Source organism: Peromyscus maniculatus, chromosome 13 (genome assembly GCF_049852395.1).
Source record: "Peromyscus maniculatus bairdii isolate BWxNUB_F1_BW_parent chromosome 13, HU_Pman_BW_mat_3.1, whole genome shotgun sequence".
Classification (NCBI taxonomy): domain Eukaryota; kingdom Metazoa; phylum Chordata; class Mammalia; order Rodentia; family Cricetidae; genus Peromyscus; species Peromyscus maniculatus.
In genome coordinates, this window is record NC_134864.1 from 47,651,612 (window position 1) to 47,669,895 (window position 18,284).

At 42.3% G+C, this 18,284-nt stretch overlaps 1 protein-coding gene and 1 long non-coding RNA gene across 7 annotated transcripts in view; one reads left to right on the plus strand and one right to left on the minus strand.

Moving 5' to 3' along the window:
- Positions 1-5,446: 5,446 nt before the first annotated feature.
- LOC143268313 (uncharacterized) lies at positions 5,447-8,300 on the minus strand. The gene is made up of 2 exons (XR_013044115.1): positions 8,127-8,300; positions 5,447-5,808 (listed from the first exon to the last, which is right to left on the minus strand). It is a non-coding gene; the product is annotated as an uncharacterized LOC143268313 (long non-coding RNA).
- Positions 8,301-8,636: 336 nt separating this feature from the next.
- The window catches only part of Kansl1l (KAT8 regulatory NSL complex subunit 1 like), a 90,915-nt gene continuing 81,267 nt past the window's right edge, over positions 8,637-18,284 (plus strand). For 3 of the 6 annotated variants that reach the window (XM_076550194.1, XM_076550195.1, XM_076550197.1), the window contains exon 1: positions 8,645-8,759. The gene's annotated coding sequence lies outside the window, so the exon portion shown is untranslated. Of the gene's footprint in view, positions 8,760-14,009; positions 14,508-18,284 lie in introns of those variants that run through there. The other 3 variants (XM_042260183.2, XM_042260184.2, XM_076550196.1) reach the window with 2 other exon arrangements.

Sequence of the window (18,284 nt, forward strand, 5' to 3'; positions counted from 1 at the left end):
AAAATGTCCTCAGAAGCTCTAGTGAGACAATGAGAAACTATTCCCAGGGTAGTCTACTTGGTGCATAGGCAAGCCCTGGAGGACTGGCCAGGTAGCAGGACCTCACAAGCTTCCCTTGTTTTGTTCCAGGGGACCCTCAGGACATTTTGCTGATCCAGCTGCTGTTCAAGCCTGGCTTGTGTGGCTTGTGTGGAAACATGCAAGGTCTCTGAGCCCGGGCTCATGCTGTTGCCTGTAGATGATTCCCCTGTCAGATGTGTGATTTCTAGGTAGTCTTTTCATTTTCCACCATTTATTTCACACTAACTGTTCTTAATGTTTGCTTTCTGATCATTTCTTTTCTTTCATGCATCCTACATTTGCTATCATGTCTAGAAACTCTTTACTGAAAACCTAGGCCATTCCATTTTTCTATATTTTCCTTAGAATTTTTTTATTTTTGTATTATTCATTTAGATCTATGCTCATTCAATAATTTTATATAAGGTTGTGAGCTTTTTCTTTTAATATTTTTTTTTCAGCCTATGTTTAAGTGTTCCAGTGTTAACTGTGGAAAGGGCATCTTTAATGATTGAACTGCCTTTTGCACCCTGGTTAGAAACCGCCTGACCATGGTTATCTGGGTCCGTTTGTGAGCCCTGTCCTGTGGCAGTCATCTATGACTATAATTCCTTTGCTGCCAGCCCGAGTTGCATAGCTTTTAGAAAGATTGAAAATTAGATGGTGGAATTTCCCTAGCTTTGTTCTTTTTTCAAAATTGCCTTGGCTACTCTTCTCTCTCAACCCTATATGTATTTTTAATGAATTTGTCTATATCCATAAAAATAATCCTGTGGAGCTTTTGTTTGGGATGAGTTAGATCTCCAGATCAGTGTCAAGAGAAGCGTCATCTGCTGGGATCTTCCAGGGCATGTCTAAGGGGTCTGTTCACTCAGACTTTATTTATTCCACTGCCTTTACATTTCATCACTAAAGTGTCATGGACATGCTTTGTTATACTAGTATGCAAACACCCATTTTGGAGCACCTGAAAATTGCATTGCTGTTTAATTCTGGTCTATAATTATTTATTACCAAGATAATTATTTATCTTGTGGCCTATGACTTGTTGAACTTAATCCTAGGAGTTACTTTGTGTAGATTTCTTTGAATTTCCTATATAAACAATGTTATCCAGGAATCAGAAGTTACTTTTCTTTTTCTCCCTGACTTGTATTATCTTTCATTTCTTCATTCCCCCATCATCATTTTTTTTATTTAAATAATGATACAACTTCTCCCTACAACAGTGAGCAAGAATAAAGTGAAGAGTCAATAGCAACTAACTTCTCATCCTTGTCCCAGTTGGCTGTGAAAGTCCAAGATTAAGATACCCGTGTCTGGTCTTTGCTCTCAAAATGGTACCTCGAACACTGTGTCCTGGGGTGGGGATTAACACTGCATCCTCACATGGCAGAAGGCCAAAGGATATGCAGCTGGTTCTCCCAAGTCCTTTGTAAGAACACTAGGGGCAGAGCTCTTGTGACTTCATCACTTTGTAGTGGCCTCGTCTCTTCATGCTGTTGTTTCGGCAATAACATGTCAGCATGGATTTGGGGAACAACACATTCAAACTGCAGTTCTAGAATGCACTGAATAGCTAGCCATCCTTATATCCATGAGTTTGACTCTGCTTGGTTATTATGTTTTATCCCTTTTACATATTCTTTGACAACTTGAGAATTGTGCTGGTTTACAAGGGAGATGGAGTTGTATGGTTTTTTGGTTTGTAATTTTCTTTTTGTATTGTACCTTTTCTCCCCCCTGTATGTATATTACCTTTTTTGGTTTTTATCAAGGTAATACTGTTACCAAAATGAGTTAGGTCTCATTTTCTCCAATTCTTCATAAAGTTGATTTGTTAGGAACCAAAATATTAATTCTTATTTTGTAGACTATCCACCATTATTGATTTGCCTCATTGATCTTTCATGATGGTTTCTGTTTATTATTCCATCTTCTCTAGTTCCTGTAAACTGAAAGATGTAGAGGCTTAGTTTCGTTTGGGTTCAGTTCTTTCCTCAGGTACTTAATAAGCTGCACTGTAGATACTCCTATCGTATCAGCTCATCAGACACACATGACGTTTCTCAGTCGCAGTGATCCTGAAGTTGATCAGGGAATTCAGATAGGATTAATATGATATGTGCATAGAGTATCCTATGGGCCCTGACCAATGACCTTATCACCTGGCACAACACCCTGCAGCCTCATGACCTGCACATCCTGCACCCCTTCCCTCCTTCCTGCCCCCTCCCCCTCCCATGCTATATAAGCCTTGCTGAGGAGAATAAAATTTGCAGCTTGATCAGAACCCTGTCTTGCTGTCTTCCCCGTCCCTTTCATTCTCTCCCACAGGTGGGTCGCCCCTGTTGACCCCCTGCTGGCCGGGGCAAGTAGGTCATAGGCAGGTGTGGCAGCTGTCACACTAGGGGCAGCATTTCAAGGTCAAAGCTGGAGCAGCTACCCACTACATCTCCCCCCTTTTGTCTAAATAAGGAAGTTCTAACTAAATACAAAACTATATACGATAGGAACAAGTATCAAATATTGTCCAGGAGGTATTTCTGGCCAATCCTGGAACACTCTATTAGGCAGTCAACTCCATAGCTTCCCTTTGGAAACTAGACGAGATTTGTCCAGTAAACTTCGTGGTTAAGGGCTGTGTTCACCCTGCTCAGTACAAAATCCTTTTCCTTTTGTGTGTCACTCAAGTTACTTCTCAGTAACTCTCTTGAAGGTCAGTTTCTCAGCTTCTGACTTCTGTGAGGCCCAACAGACACACAAACCAAACATTAGAAAATTCTTATAAAATGCAGTTAATGAATACAAAAGGAGTAAGAAAAGAGTTAAAGGCTAGTCCGAGGTACATCGCATGTCCAGGGCCAGCCTTTAAAAGAAAAGGGGGGAGGAGAACCCCTTACAACATTGCCTCTGCTTTTCTAATTCTGGAACACGTCAGACACATTAAAAAGTACAGAGCAGCATTTAATAAACGACATGTGTCACCTATCTTTGCCAATCATCAGCTGGACCAATTTTATATTCCCCACTCTCAGAGATTACTTAAAAATAGATACCAGATGTCAGGTAATTCTGAGGAATAGTGTCATGACTCATTATTTATGAAAGTACCTTCCATCTGGCACGACAGCAGCCCCTCTACTGTCCCACAGTCCCCGTACTGGAACCACATCTCCGTCCCGGAGTCCAGCTTCAAGATCCTACGAACCGCTCACTTTTTTTTTTTTTTTCCATTTCAGGAAAGCCCCTGGAAACTGTCTTATTATCAAAAACTATACTCCTGCAGAAGTATTTTCCTTTAAGCTAAACCCATTACGAATTTACCTTACCATCTTGCAAAGTGAGTTATGTTCCATTTTACAGTGGATTATTTTAGATAGAATATTTTCTCTTGCCAAAAACAAAGCCCAAATCAAATTTCACTTAAATAAGGACGGGCTCACAAAACTGGACAGAGGGAGGGCAGGCTCAATGCTGTGTGAACAGCTTAAATTAGTCAAGAACCCACTTTACCACTTGGAGACCATTGTCCAACCAAAAAGTATTTTCTCCTAAAAATCAAGGCCTATGTTGTTGGAGGAGAAAATGTATTTGGACTACCGTACTTGCATCTCCTAGGCTCCCTTGTTACTATATATAGTTACATGACAAATGTGTACAGGTTTTGCTAGAACTTAAGGAGAGACATGTTGAAGGCTCTTTCAGGTACCTGGGAAATGAACAGTAATGATGGGAAACTGGTGGGCATCTGGAACCATGAGCACTTTGAGAACAGATAAGGGTAGCAGAAGCTGGACTCATGATGGGTCAGTGGTGCTATTATTTTAGCTCCGGAGCTCTTAGTACATTTCACTGGCTCTTAAAATGGACCATTTGCTTATGTATTAAGGAAACAGGCCTAGAGCGGAGGCCTGTGGTTCCAGCCACTCCGGAGGCTGAGACAGGAGAATGGCAAGTTCACCGTCTGCCTGGGTGACAACGGGAGTTCATGGCCATCCTGGGAAACTTAGAGCCCATCTCAAAGAAAATACAATAATAAAACAGAATGGAAAGAAAAGAGGGTAAGGAGGAGCTCAAGTAGTGTATTTCCCTAGCATGTACAATGTTCTAGGTTTAATTAATCCCTAGAGTACTGCTACTTCCCATCCCCTCACTCCCCAAGAAAACTATTGCTTTTAAACCATTGTTTTTTATTCTAAGGACTGAACACAGGGCGGGTACATGCTAGGCATGCACTCTACCACTTAGCTGGACCCACTCTCTTGGGCTTTCTGATGTACACAGCCTATCCTTTCCTAATACAGTCCACTTATGAACTAGAAACTCCTTGAGATTTGTGTCCATTTTCATCAAGGAGGATGTAGTGAAGTACAATATGTGTTACTATATTTAAATGTTTGGATGAAATTTGCACTCATTCTACCAGGATCAAGATACAAAACGTTTTCCAAACCCCTCTTACCGACCCCAGTCCGTCCTGTCCCACCCTGTCCCCCAGCTCAGCAACTGTTGGTCTGCTTTCTGTCACTCTGGGTCACACGTGTCTTTCCAGAGCCTTACATAAATGGGATCGTGCAATATTTACTCTCTTTGGTGTCTGGTTTATTTCACTCAGCATTCTGTTTAGGATGCATCCATGGATGAAAATGTGATAATGAAATCCATTATTTTGTATGCTCACTTAAGAAAAAAAAAAGACTCTGAAGATCTGGGAGGAGTTGGGCGAGGTGAAAAATATGATAAAATACATTTTATGAAAAAAAAAAACTTTAAAAAGCGCTTATGGTTATTCCACAATAGCATATATGGATACCCCACAATTAGCTTATCCTTTTACAGATGGTATATTTTAGGGTTGTTTCCAATTTAGAGTCTACTGTCGATAAAAGTGGTGGATTCGGTTATTTTTTATTCTTCTACCTCTGTGGGCCAGTGTGGTCTTTTCTTGTACCCAGCCTGGTTCTTGTAGTTCTGTTGCACACCCCTAACCTTTTCATCTACAAATACTGGTTAGTCAGCTGGGCGGCGGTGGCGCACGCCTTTAATCCCAGCACTCGGGAGGCCGAGGCAGGCAGATCTCTGTGAGTTTGAGGCCAGCCTGGGCTACAGAGAGAGTTCCAGGAGGGCTCCAAAGCTATACAGAGAAACCCTGTCTTGAAAAACAAAAAACAAAAAACACCCTAAAAATTCCCAAAATGTATATAGGACAGTAGGAGACAGTTGTTTCTGGCACAGAAATATGAAGAACAAGTAATAAACGCCATAAGCTTTCTGTTTTGACAGTGGGGCAAGAAGGCTAGCTTTGGATCCAGTCGAGACTGTGTTTAAATCCAAGACTGGCTACGTATTACTGTAAGTATCTTGATACCTAGATGCCACTGAGTTTAATCTTTTTTTTTTTTTTTTTAACACAGGAAATTAATAGAGAACCGCAGAATGTAAGAATGAAATGTTCTTCCATTCAACGTTTGTTGGGAACCATGTCCTAAGCTCCAGGATTCAGTGTTGAGCAAAATAACCAGAGCTCATGGAGCTCATTTATATTCCAGAGCAGGGAGAGAAAAATAAAAATCTGTGTTATGCTGGATGGTGAAGTGCTATAAAGACACACAGAGCGGGAAGGGAGACACAAAAGCCTGTGTTTGTAATCCATTCCTGGCCGCGTTGCTAGAAGCCAGGTGTCGATCTCTATCTCTGGCATTTATCACAGTGTCAGCTGGGCCTTAAGTGCTGCCGTGGTGTTTCCTGAATGGAAGAAGTGACTGAGTGAATGCCTGTGTAGGAGTTTATCTCCTGAAATCACGGCAATACCGCTTACCTGGGCGTTTTTTTTTTCACAGGCCTCCAGTCAGGTCGTCGGAATTATGTCAGCAAGAACTGTGCCCTTCTCCTCTCCTTGCTCTGGCTCCATCTTGGGCTTTACACACTCCCCACCCCTCTCAAACCAGAATAGATTTTTCTTGGAAACCAGAATTCTTTTTAATGTATCTTCTAATAGATTAAGAGCACACGAATTCTTACAGGATTTTGCTAAATAAGTAAAATAGGAAACCATTTGACAAAGGACTTAGTCTATCAATTTTTAGCACTTTATATTCTGTGGTGTCTGGAAAGCTGGCGTGTTTATATTACATGCAACAGAAGCATAGTTTAGAACAGCATTTCGTGTCAAGGAACAATGTGCTTAATGTGTAGTTAAGTGACGGTTAATACCATTTCATACACTACAGCAATTTTTGAAGTACCTTAAGTTGAGTATGAAGGGAAGAGACAAATGTTACAGACATGATGGTTTCATAGACTGGAATATTTATATAAGGTCCACAAAATCTGGCAGACTGAGGCTAGCTAAAAGAATTAACCTTGAGTATTGGAAAAGAACCTACTTCCTACTATGTTTGATGACTGAGCTAGGCAATATATTTAAAACCTTGTTGTGGTGTTTATCTGCATTTGGCAAAGCTTACTACACCTTGCACAGGCAGGAACTTTTACTCCCTTAAATCCTTTCTAACCATCACAAAATATGTTTTCAATACACATTTCATAGTTAACTTACAAGTATTTTGCTTTGATCATAATTACGTCACAGGAGATAACCGTACCTCAAGTAATTTTATAGCTGTACAACTGCCTCCATTTAAAATCTGAATTCCTTGTCATTCATCGGAGTGCTGGAAATTGAACCCAGGGCACCCCTCACTAATGCTAGGCAAGTGCTCTTTCGCTGTGGTGCACCCCCAGACCTTGTCATTCAAGACTAAACAGTGTAATTGACAATGTGGTTTTCTCTTCTAATAGTATGATACATATTACCTCCCCTTAAGGATACTATTTCCTGAGTTACTGATGCCTTCCTCTCTTTTTGAAGTCTTTAAAATGAATGCCCAGTTGAATCCAAGATCCTAGAACTGCTCTAACACTTTTGACTTCTCAAACTGCTACTACCTCCACCATGCAATTTTGTGTTTGTTTGTAGATAGGGTCTTGGTATATAGCCATGGATGTCCTGGACCTCACCATGGAGAACAGGCTAGCCCACCTCGGCCTGGAATGCCCCAATCCAGGCCCCACCACATACTTTATTTAAATGCTTTACTCATTTTCTGTCTCTGTACTTAGGGACTATGGCAGCCCTTTAAATATGACAAATACCCAGTAGGTGTTTTATTTTTTCTCCAACACGCATTAGTTCATGATTTTTAATCCATTTTAATATTTCTTGAAATGTCTTCCCTTGACCATGTTGAGTAATTATTGTTTTGAGTAATTTTTATAACTATTCTCCCCACTGAAAACAGTTTATCCTAAAAATTATTTCAGCTATGCGTGTTGATGTACTAGAAAGAGAAGTAGTGGTTAATTTTCCAATTCCGGTAATGTCTAAGTATTACTTCCTGATGACTTCAATTCTTCACACTTCTGCCATGGTCCTACCCCGTGATCCCTTCCAAATAAATAATAAGGTAGAAATAATGATAAATCTGGATCTAAAATTTTAGTGCCTTTCACTCCCTAAAGCATTCCGACGAAAATCTGCTTAGCAAAGCTTCTACTCTTATCATCTAAGTAGCTATATTTAGGTTATCATTTTTTCCTTAAGCCTCAAGTTCAAGCCTGGGGAAATGCCCGGGTGCGTTTAACGGTGAAGCTGCAAGCTGGGCCAGGTGCAAGACTCTAGCGATGTTTTTGTGTCTCTCCAGTCAACTGTTTCCATATAAAATCCCGCTTTTCTGCACATTTGGCAGAGGAGAGTTAACTGCAGCGCCCCTCGATCATAAACTCACTCAAACGTATCCAAGGCAGACTTGTCACCTATTTTAAGGTCCGGCAGAGTGTATGACTTGGGATCTGAGTCTCTCTCGCTACAAGCAAAGGCACCGAGGCTCCAAGGACCTCGGCAGTGGAGGAAAGCTGCTAACCCTCGGTCTGGCCGGGACTACCGTGCGGGACGCCAAGGCTCGCAGCGGAGCAGAGAGGGACGCGCGGACTCGCCTGCCCCCCTCCTCCCCTCCCCCCCCCCACCCCCGCTCCGCCCCGCGTTTTATTTTCGTCTCACGGACCCAGAGAAACCGCAGCGCGGAGGCGGGAAGCGGCCCGGCAGTCCGGCTGGCGCCGGTGTGGAGAGAGCGCCGAGGAGCAGCGGCAGCGGCAGCGGCGGCCGCGGCGGTGGTGGAGCGGAGCGGAGCGGATCGCACTCGGAGCCGGCGCGGCCGCCGCCGAGTTCGGCCCCGGCGCTCGGTCGGGGGCCGCTTTCCGAACGCTCCGGGGCGGCTTCCGCAGGCCCCGCCCCCGCCGGGGTTTCCCCCGGCCGCCCGCCTCATTTGCATGGCGCGCCCCTCCCCCGCTGCCATTGGCCGGGGCCGGGCCCCGCCCTCCCCCGCTGCCCCCTCCCCTCCGCCTCCCGCTGCAGGGTTCCGTCCCCCGAGCGCCCGGAGCTGCGGGCAGCGGGCGGACTGTTAAACCGCGGCGGCGGCGGCGGTAGCGGCAGCGGCAGAGGCGGCGGCGGCGGCGGTGTCAGCCGGGGTGCGGGAGCGGGGCGCGCTCTGGAGACGAGTCGGCGGCGCCCCGGGTGTTGGAGGGAGGGAGGCGGGCGGACAGCTCCTAGAGATCGCCTGCGGCGGCGGCGGCGGCGGGCCCCCACCACGGCCGGACCCACGGAGCGGCGGCGGAGGGCAGCCAGGGCGCCCCAGCAGGCGAGTGGCCGGCGTCGCAGCGGCGGGCAGAGGGGGGGTGGGGTCTCCTCGGCGGGGGACGGCGGCGGCGGCGCGGGGCGGGAAAGAGCGGAGAAGACCGTCGTCGGGGGGGGGGGGGCGGAGGGAGAGAGAGAAGGGGGAGAGACTCGCGGGCTCGGCGTCCGCCGGGCAGTCGTGTCCCGTCCCCCCCCCCCCCCCGCCTCGCACCCCCGAATCCTCCCGGCCGTTGGAACTCCCGGGCCCCGGCACAGGACCGTGCTCTGGGGCAGGGGGGTCGGACCGCAGCCAAATTTAAACGGCTAAACCCTAACAGCCTTGGCAGACACGGCGGGCGGGGAGGGGAGGGCGGGGCAGGGGGCGGGCCCGGCTGCGAGTCACGTGGGGGCCGGGGGCGGGGCCTGGCGAGCCTCCCTTTTGTTTTGGCTGGCGCGTGCGCACAAGGCGGAACACGTGGCTTTCCTCATTCTCTCCCCCCCCCCCCGGGCCCGCCCCCCAGCCGGAGCCGCCGAGCCTCCGAGCCTCTCCGGCGGGTACGGGCGCCCCAGGCAGGGTGCAAGTTACTCGAGCTCTGGGCCGAGCGGTCCGCCTTAGCAGCGACGTTGCTTTTTTGCTTTTGCTGGGCCGGCATTTGTTCCGGAGGGAAGGGAGATGGTAGTGGTTTTATTGAGGGACCAACCGCACGTCCGAGTTCGGGTCGCGGCTGGTGCCGGAGGGGAGGGCTCGGTTCGGTTCGGGAAAGAGAAGTAGGAGGTTCGGTAGGAAGGACTCATGTCTGGCCGGCGTGGTGTAGTCTCGAACCGCCGCCGGGAAGGAGCTGTCGGGCTCACTGCCTGGCGGGGAGCGGGCGCTGCGTGGGCGTCCCCCCTCCCCTCCCCCCCGGTGCTCCCGGAGAAGGCGCGGTAGCGGTTCCCTGCCCTGGCTGGTCCCGTCGCGGGGGCAGGGAGATTTGGAGTTGTGGGAGTCACCTTCTGGTTGATTTCCCCCAAACTCGAGAGCGGTTCCGTGCTGGAGAGACTGAAAAGACTGGCCGCCGCCGCCGCCGCCGCCTTGGACTTGTTTAACTTGGTGTCTGTAGAAAGGTTTTTAGATCCTGATTGGACGGGGCAAGTTTATTAGCAACAGAACTTACCCGAAACTATTACTGAGCACGGCTGGCAAACTAGGCAGGATTTGGGGCTAGGAAAAGCAGCTCTAAAAATAATTCGACAGTGGAGGGGGGCGGGTGGGAAGAAGAGGTGCAGGTGTGGAACCCAGATTGCTTAAGAGGCTTAACACCGGTGGTTGATTTTTGCGGTTTCCAGAGAACTAGCTAGCTGTTTTCTTGGGCAAGTCACAGCCTTGCTGATACATCTGTTTCCTCTAGTAAACCGTTGCGCAATATGGTCCCTGCCTTAAAAGAGTGTAATGAAGATCACGTGTCCTGTTAGTGACTGTAAATCTCCACATAACGTGGTGTAACAAAACGTCAGTTTTAATAAAGCCCGCATAGATTCGGAATTTTAACAACAAGCCGTGAAATAAGATATATTTAATTTAGTCCAGACCTGTTGCACTTTGTTTTGTTTCAGGCCATGTAACCCAGGCTGGCCTTGGAACTTGCTGTGCAGTCCAGGTCCTTTTAGAGCTGACATTGGGAGCGCGTGGCACCACCCCAGCTGCTGTAACTTCCATGTGTGTTTCTCTTCCCGGTTTTAAAGATCACTGGCAAGATCCTTCATCGCTTCGTAGTTTTGATCTACAGATTATTGTTACTCCCCTTTCTCAGCCTTTCTAGAATAATTTCTTAAATGTGAAACTCATAATCTTGGCCAGTAAATATAACACATTTACAGTTCTTGGCAATAGGTGTCTTTTTAAATAATACCTGCTTATTTTCTTACATGTTATTTTAAAATTTCCTGGAAAACTTTGTATTTCTCTTTATTTTTCTGTCATCTATGTGTAATTTTTCCTAAAACTAGAGATCATACATTTTCACTTAACTTTAATCCAGAAACATTTAATGCTATTAAATAACATTAATTTTTTTAAAAAATAATTTTAATAGCTGTATAACATTTCATCACATGAGTCTATTTTAAGTTTTTCCCTATTGGCAGAAGTTTGGGATTTTTCTAATGTTTTGTGTAAATTTTATTACACAAGTCTTTGAAATAATACATTTTTCCGCTCCACCCGTTAGATTTGTAGGAGAGGAGTTTCTGGGTCAGAGTCGTTTTGTTTCTTTTTATGCTCTTGTGACATCTCCAGCTTTGTGAATGTGGCATTAATTTACTCAGAGGTATGAGTGTGCTTCCTGTCGCATCTTTGTTCATCACAGTAGTGTTTTCTTTATTTTTTGTTTGTTTTCACGACGAACAAGTATGTGGTTCTATTGCATTTCCTAATTTACTGTTGGGTACTTGAGAGAAAACTTTCATACTTACATACCGTGTATCAAATAGTGGATGCACAATGAAGACTTGCCAATTGGTTGTCAATATTAACTTTTTTTTCATCTGTGAGAAGTTGGGAAATTGTCTCTTCCTTTTTTGTCTGAGGAGTACGTAATTGATAATGTAGTAGCTGAGTGAGTCATTTGAGTACTTGTTCCTTAAGGCTGGACTCACTGATCTTAGTAGTTTTTAATTAAAAGTTCCAGGAACTCCCCATTGTCTTAAGCATGGCATAGCCCAAATCTTCATCTACCCTTTCTGCTTATAACATTACTTACAGGGTTTCACCACCTTTCCTCATTTACTGGTCTTCCAAGAAGCTAACGTGGAAATTTCCTTCTGATTATTCTGGTTTCTCGTAGACTATGCGTTAGACAAATTAGATGGTTAGTGTCTAGAGTTCTTTATTTCCAGTTGGTGTTGGTAGCCCACTTGTTAACTACCTATGGCATTCTTTACTGCCCTTTAGTCTATCACATAAACCTTGTATGCAGTGAGCCATCTTGTTTCCATGATGTCTTTTGTGGCTTCATAGATGTCTTGTTCATTTTCCCGGGAGTCTGTCTTTACTATATTAGGTGTCACTTGAAGGAGTGGAAAGCTGCTTCCTTTAGGATTATAGTTGAGGTTGATGTTGATCTGGCTTATCAAATTGTTACAACAAAAAATGAGGCTGCTTTATAGTGTAAATGACAGTGGGAAATTAGCAGCCAGTTTACATCTTTAATCTGTTCTTAAAGCCTTTATCTTTACAGTACTATAATATAATATCATACAAAAGATAACTCATAATCATTTTATTCAGTATGTTAGATTTAGAAAGAGAAGCTATATAATTCTTAATTTTTTTTCCCCTCATTTTCTCTTAAATGTTGAACTAAATGGGCATTTCACAGAATTTTGTTCCTTTCCTAGTCAATGAAAGGTTAAAAAAAAGTTAGTAAAAATGATGTCATTATAGTGGCTAGTTGATAGTGTATAGTGAAAATTGAAGATAATTCATAGTGGAATTTTTCTTTTCATTTGTGTGTGTGTGTTTAAAGTTAGGATGTCAATATGAGATCTGAGTCAGCCTGGAAGTCACACTGTAGTCCAAACTGGCCTGTAACTTATCTTTTTTTTTTTTTTTGTTTATCTTTCATGTTGGGATTTTGTTTTGCCACAATGGAAAATTTTAATACCAGATGTTATTTTTATATTTTCAAAAACACTTTTTTATATTGATATTAAAATTCAGCTATTTATAACCAAAAATTTGTTATTATTTTAAATCATTTATGAACTTTACAATGTTTCAGGTTCTTTTCTAGCTCTAGAAGACCCAGATTTCTTAAGTACGTTTTTAGTAGTTCAAAACAAAACAAACCCCCAAAACTGTGCACGGTAGTAGGTCATTAATCAGTGTTGAACTGTGTGATGTTAAATTGCCAAAATGAATGGACTGAGCAAATGTGTGATAATGCCCTTTTCAACATAAATTGCTGCATCCAAATGTATGTACGCAGGAATAAACTTCATTTATATTCTTATGAGTCATGCACATACAGCTGAGTAGTAATAATTCTGCTTCAAGTATGAGCTGTTTGATCTGTTATGTGGCCACCCAAGTGGCTTTATCTTTAATTAAATTCTTTAGTCTTCAATGAGAATTCCTTTTTAGGCATAGTTTTCAAAGTGGAAGAAGCTCTTGCTTATAAACATCATAGACTACAAAGTGCAGCGCTAACTGTATTCAACTCATGCCAATTATGGTACAGTTTTCTGTAGTGAACTGAGAATTCCCCTAAAAGAATGTATAAAGGAATCTGGAAATATGTTGCATTTTGTATTTATGGCTTTACTTATTTTTTTGATACTTTAAAACATTTTTTAAAATATCATGTTTATATCCGAGTTCCTCCTGTGGGTTTGTGTATTTGAGTGCAGGGCCTATGGAAGCCAGGAGAGTTGTCTGCTCTTTTGGAGCTGGAATTCCAGGTGATTGTGAGCCAGCCTACCTGGGCTTTGGAGGTTGAACTGAGAGCCTCTTCATGAGCAATGTGTGTGCTCCTAACGCCTGAGCCATGTCTCCAGCCCCTGGTTTCTAGTGCTATGAGATAAAAATTCAACCAATATGAACTCATTCTCCTTGGTGTTTCTGTATTTTTGGCTTTTGCCTTTATAAGGACAAGTTAGAAAATTTGAATTCTCTTATATTTTTAGTAATGTTAGAAAGTCCAACTTGGGCCACTGAGATGGCTCATTTGATAAGAGTGTTTGCCACCAAGTCTGATGACTTGAGCTGGACCCCTGGAACCCAAATATTGGAAAGAGAGAACCACCCATTTAGTTGTCCTCTGATCTCTGCCATAGCAACACTCCCTATCCCACCCCACCCCACCCCCACGCTAAATAAATGTAAAGACAAAAAGAGAACCTCTCACATTTTGTTAGTTACTTTTCCTTATTATCATGGGTTAAGTAATATATGTGGAATAAGATTTGGCTCTGCTTCTGGGTTCTTCCCTTTCAAATACTGTTGGTAGTTTTTGTATTTCGTATTTTTATTGTTTTGGTTTTATGAAAGAGGGTTTCTCTGTAATGTGGGAGGCCAGCTCCCACCTTTTAAAGGGTTCCTATGAGGAGGAGAGAGGAATAAGAAACTTTTAGATAGAAAGATAGTGGAGAGGAGACAGAGAAACACAGGATAGCTTCGGGAGGATCTGGATCAGAATCCACCAGCCCCTTCTGTCTCTTCAAAAGTGTTTTTTTTTTTTTTATAAAAATGCCAAGGGGCGGGGCAAAAAGACCCCCCCCCCATCAAAGCACACCACATAGCCAAGTGTAGACCCTTCCAAACACTCCTGCTGAGTAAAGCAAGTTCAATTCTCGTACCCTGAGTAAGTACTCACCAGGAAACCTCTGTGGGTCTCTACACTGTAACAGCTCTGGCTGTCCTGAAACTCTTTGTAGACCAGGCTGGGCTCGAACTCAGAGATCCGCCTGCCTCTGCCTCCCAAGTGCAGGTGTGCACCACCACTGCCCATTTTAGTTTTTATTTTTATAGGTGGATTTGTGTCTTAGAGTAAATTTAATGTTCAGGTTTAAAACCTGAGAGAATATTTTCCAAAGACAATATGGAATGCTTGTATGCATTCTAGAATAGAAAGCATAACAAAAATCTGAAGCAATAGGAGGGATAGGCAATCAGAGTTAATTTTAATATTCATTTTTCAGGAGAACCAGTGGTTCTTATCTAGATTATTAAATTGAAGTGTGAAGGTATTTAAATAATTTTCTTCAGGAAATGTCAAACAAAAATCATTTGCAATATGTAAGTTATTAATTTGTAAAGATTTGATTACTAAGTGTCTGAACCAACTCAGTAGTAATAGTCTTGGCAGTTATCTCCCTGTGTACATGCAAGTTTTGAAAGATAACTGCTTTTCCTATATTCCATGATCTCTAGGGGATTAGATTACTTTTAGTTAATGCCAGACTCAAATATGAATGTATTATGAATCTTAAAAGTACAGCTTGAGCTACTATGAACACATCCTGGGGACAAGGCAAAACCTACTTGTAATAGTACAATTTCAAATTAAGTAAACTCTTAATTCTCAGTGAATGCTCTTTGGATTAAATTGTAGACTCAATTTTTAGAATTTATGCTATAGATTTAACAGTATAATCCAGTTTATTGTTCTTGCATTAATTTGGTTTTATAATAATACAACTAATATATACTAAAAGAAAGAAAAAAGTGACTTTAAAGTGTTTATTATTGAAGTTATAAGTTTTTGCTTGTCCTACAGAAAGTATTATTGGTATTTTTCCGAGTCTTGTAAGAATAGTATATATTTGGATCTGGGTTGTTTGTTGAAGGTTTATGTACTTGACAGATCATCTATAATGGTTTTGTGATAAACTTCTTTTATGCTACTCATAAAACCACACAATTTCTGTTTGCCAAGATACTAGTGAATTTAACTTAAACCAAAAGCTGAAAAATCAATTGGTTGTGAAACTTAAATAGAACTGGTTTTTGGATTATGAGGAGCTCTTGCCTTCGCCGAGAATCAAGACTGCATGGCTGCTTTCTTTCAGAGACTGTTGGCAGTTTTTAAGCTTGTAGTATCCACTTAAAAAATCCCATTTGCTTGATATTTTAGTGAGTGTCTTTGACAGAGAAAAAGTTTTATTTTTTTCCATTTTTTCCTTTCTAGTTTGTTAGATTAAATTACTTTAGTGCCACATTAGATGTGAGTATCTAGAGTATACACAAAACCATCTTTACCAACAGGAGGAGTGTCTGGAATCAGAGAACCCAATATTTTTGTAGTTAGAAAGGTATTTTTAGATTTAGCTAGAATGAAATGTCCCAGTGTGTAGTTAGAAACTGATCAAGATGTTTTTTAGAAAATTGTTGGAGTTTCTCTTTTCTGTATTGTCTAGACTACTGTAGGTGCCTAAAAATATACATATATTTGGTTAAGATAAATTTGTGGATTGAAATTTTGTAGTTAATGGTTGATTCCTGGTTATTTAAGGAAGAATACATCTTGCATTGTACTAGTACAGTAATTTCTTGTCAGACTGATCTGAACATTTGAAATGAGGATCTTTTTACATTAAGAATGTAGAAAAGAAACTCATGATTTTGAAGATTTGTTATACATAAAGGATCTATCTATCTATTTATCTATATAGTGTCATTAAGAAATTTTATTTTGATCACATATATTTTCATTTGCTAAATGAAATAATTATATTTAAAATGTCTGGTAGTAAGTTTAAAATAACATATGTAGCTCATACCATATTTTTCCTGGGCAGTTAAATTCTGTGTTAATGTTTTCTAACCTTTTTATCTGACAACCTGGCAAGAAAATGTCTCATAAATCTCCTTTGTTAAAATATAGAGCAGTTTTTATCATTTAGGGATGGTGTTTGTTCAAGATGTTTTGTTAAGAGCCTGTTGTATGAGTCACTCATAGGGGCTCACTCCTGTTGTGGCAAAAGTATGGGAATTAAGAGTTCCATAGTGAGTCCATGTTACCTGGCAAGACTGCCTGGGGGAAAAAAAAGAAAAAAAAGCTTCCCATGGGCCAAACAATATCCTAGGATCCTAGGATTTGTTTGTTGATGAAAACAAAGCCCAGTGCAGCTTCATTCATCATGAAAAGTACCTGACATGAGGCTGGACATGGTGCTCAGAGTTCTTTTCATGCCTGAGCCCTGGCTTAGGTCTCTAGCTCCATCTAATACATAAATCAAATCTGTTCTTTTAAAAGCTAGGTACAATCCCAACACTTAGGAGGCAGAGGCAGGTGGATCTCTGACTTGGCAGCCAGTCTGGTCTACAGTGTGAATTCCAGGACAGCCAGGGTTACACCAAGAAACTCTGTTTGGAAATAAACAAGCAACAACTCCACCCCCGACCCCCAAAACGAGGCACACTATGCAGGATGCTGTAGGAGGATTATGAATTGAGGCTATCCAGTGCTGCTTTTAAGAACCTGTCACTAAAATCAGGGGCTGGTGGGATAGCTAAGTCAGAGAGGGCTTTCCTAGTACATGCAAGCCGAAGTTTGATGGAACCTGCACCACAAACACATACATACAAATAAGAAATTTTAGTACATCATTTTAAATGTGTTATTTGTTGTGGACATACTATTATACCGTAAGTACCATAATTTCACATAATGCTTGAACACAGGGTTGAATTTATTAAGCGACATGAATTATGATTTAAAATTATATGAACTGATTTGACATTTGTTCTGCTTGGTTTTCTCTGCGCTTCCTGGATCTGGGATTTGGTGTCTGGTTCATGTTAGTGTTCTCGCTTCAACATGTGGGTTTGGGGGATGAACTCAGCAGGCCTTCAGTCCTGGTGACAGGCACCTTTGCCTGCTGAGCTGTCTCTTGTGCCCTGCCACTGTGTGTGTGATCTGTAGAATTTGTCTTTGATTCTTTGTTAGGGCTTTCATTAGTTCACTTGCATTACTTATCTCTTGTGTATTGTCTTCCTCCCCTGATTAAAAGCCCATTGCTTATTAATTATGGTTGTTTTAAATCCCTTGTCTGGTGATGCCATCTTTTAAAACTTTATTTTTCCTCTTAGGGTGCTTTGCAAGCTTTTTAATTGAAAGCTGTGTAAAATGAACTCTTAATAAAATGTTTAATAAGATGGCAAACATTTAATAAAATGATACTGCATAGTCTGGTGGCTAGGTCTGCCTTGTGTTTCTGTGCCTTGGGGATTAGAAAGGACAGGGAGAGAGGGTTGGGGTTAGGTATTTCCCTTTCTCTAAGATGGAAAGCTAGAGCTCAGTCGATCTTTAAATTTACAATTAACTACACTGGACTGAAAACAAAGGAGACTTCTCAACAGATCTCTTAGAAAGTAATATCCCTGGTAACTTTGACCTGTTCTTATTTGACCTCTTATATATTCTAAATACTTGGCTGTCTTGATTGTACCCACCCCGACATTTTGTTGTTTGTCCTTTGTGGGCCCATCCTCTCTTGTAGCTCCCTTTACATAGCCATTACAAAGTCCCTTAGTCTCTGTTGTGGGCTCCTTTCCTTTGTTTTGACCTTCTCCCTAGGTAAACTCCTGTTCCTTGGCTTTAAATGCTGTTTATATGCCATGACTTCTCCAACTACTGTCTAATTATGACCCCTTGAACTCCAGCCTTGATTGGCTGACTCCACGTGGGTGGCTGACACATACTTTAAATATAATGTGACCCCAACAAGACTTGAAAAAGAAGAAAAAAAGGTTCCCAAGTATGTCTTGTTTCCAGAATGTCACCATTGACCATGCATGTGCTGAAGCTAGAAAACCAATCATAACTTTGGTTCTTTTTGCCCCTCTTAAACCCTGCAAAATGTTGATCATCAGAAGTTTTGACTGGGCAGTAGTGGCACATGCCTTTAAACCCAGCACTCTGGAGGCAGAGGCAGGTGGATCTCTGTGAGTTCGAGGCCAGCCTGCTCTACAGAATGAGTTCCAGGACAGCCAGAACTGTTTCACAGAGAAACCCCATCTTGAAAAACCAAAACAACAATAACAACAACAACAAAAACCAACCCCCCAAAA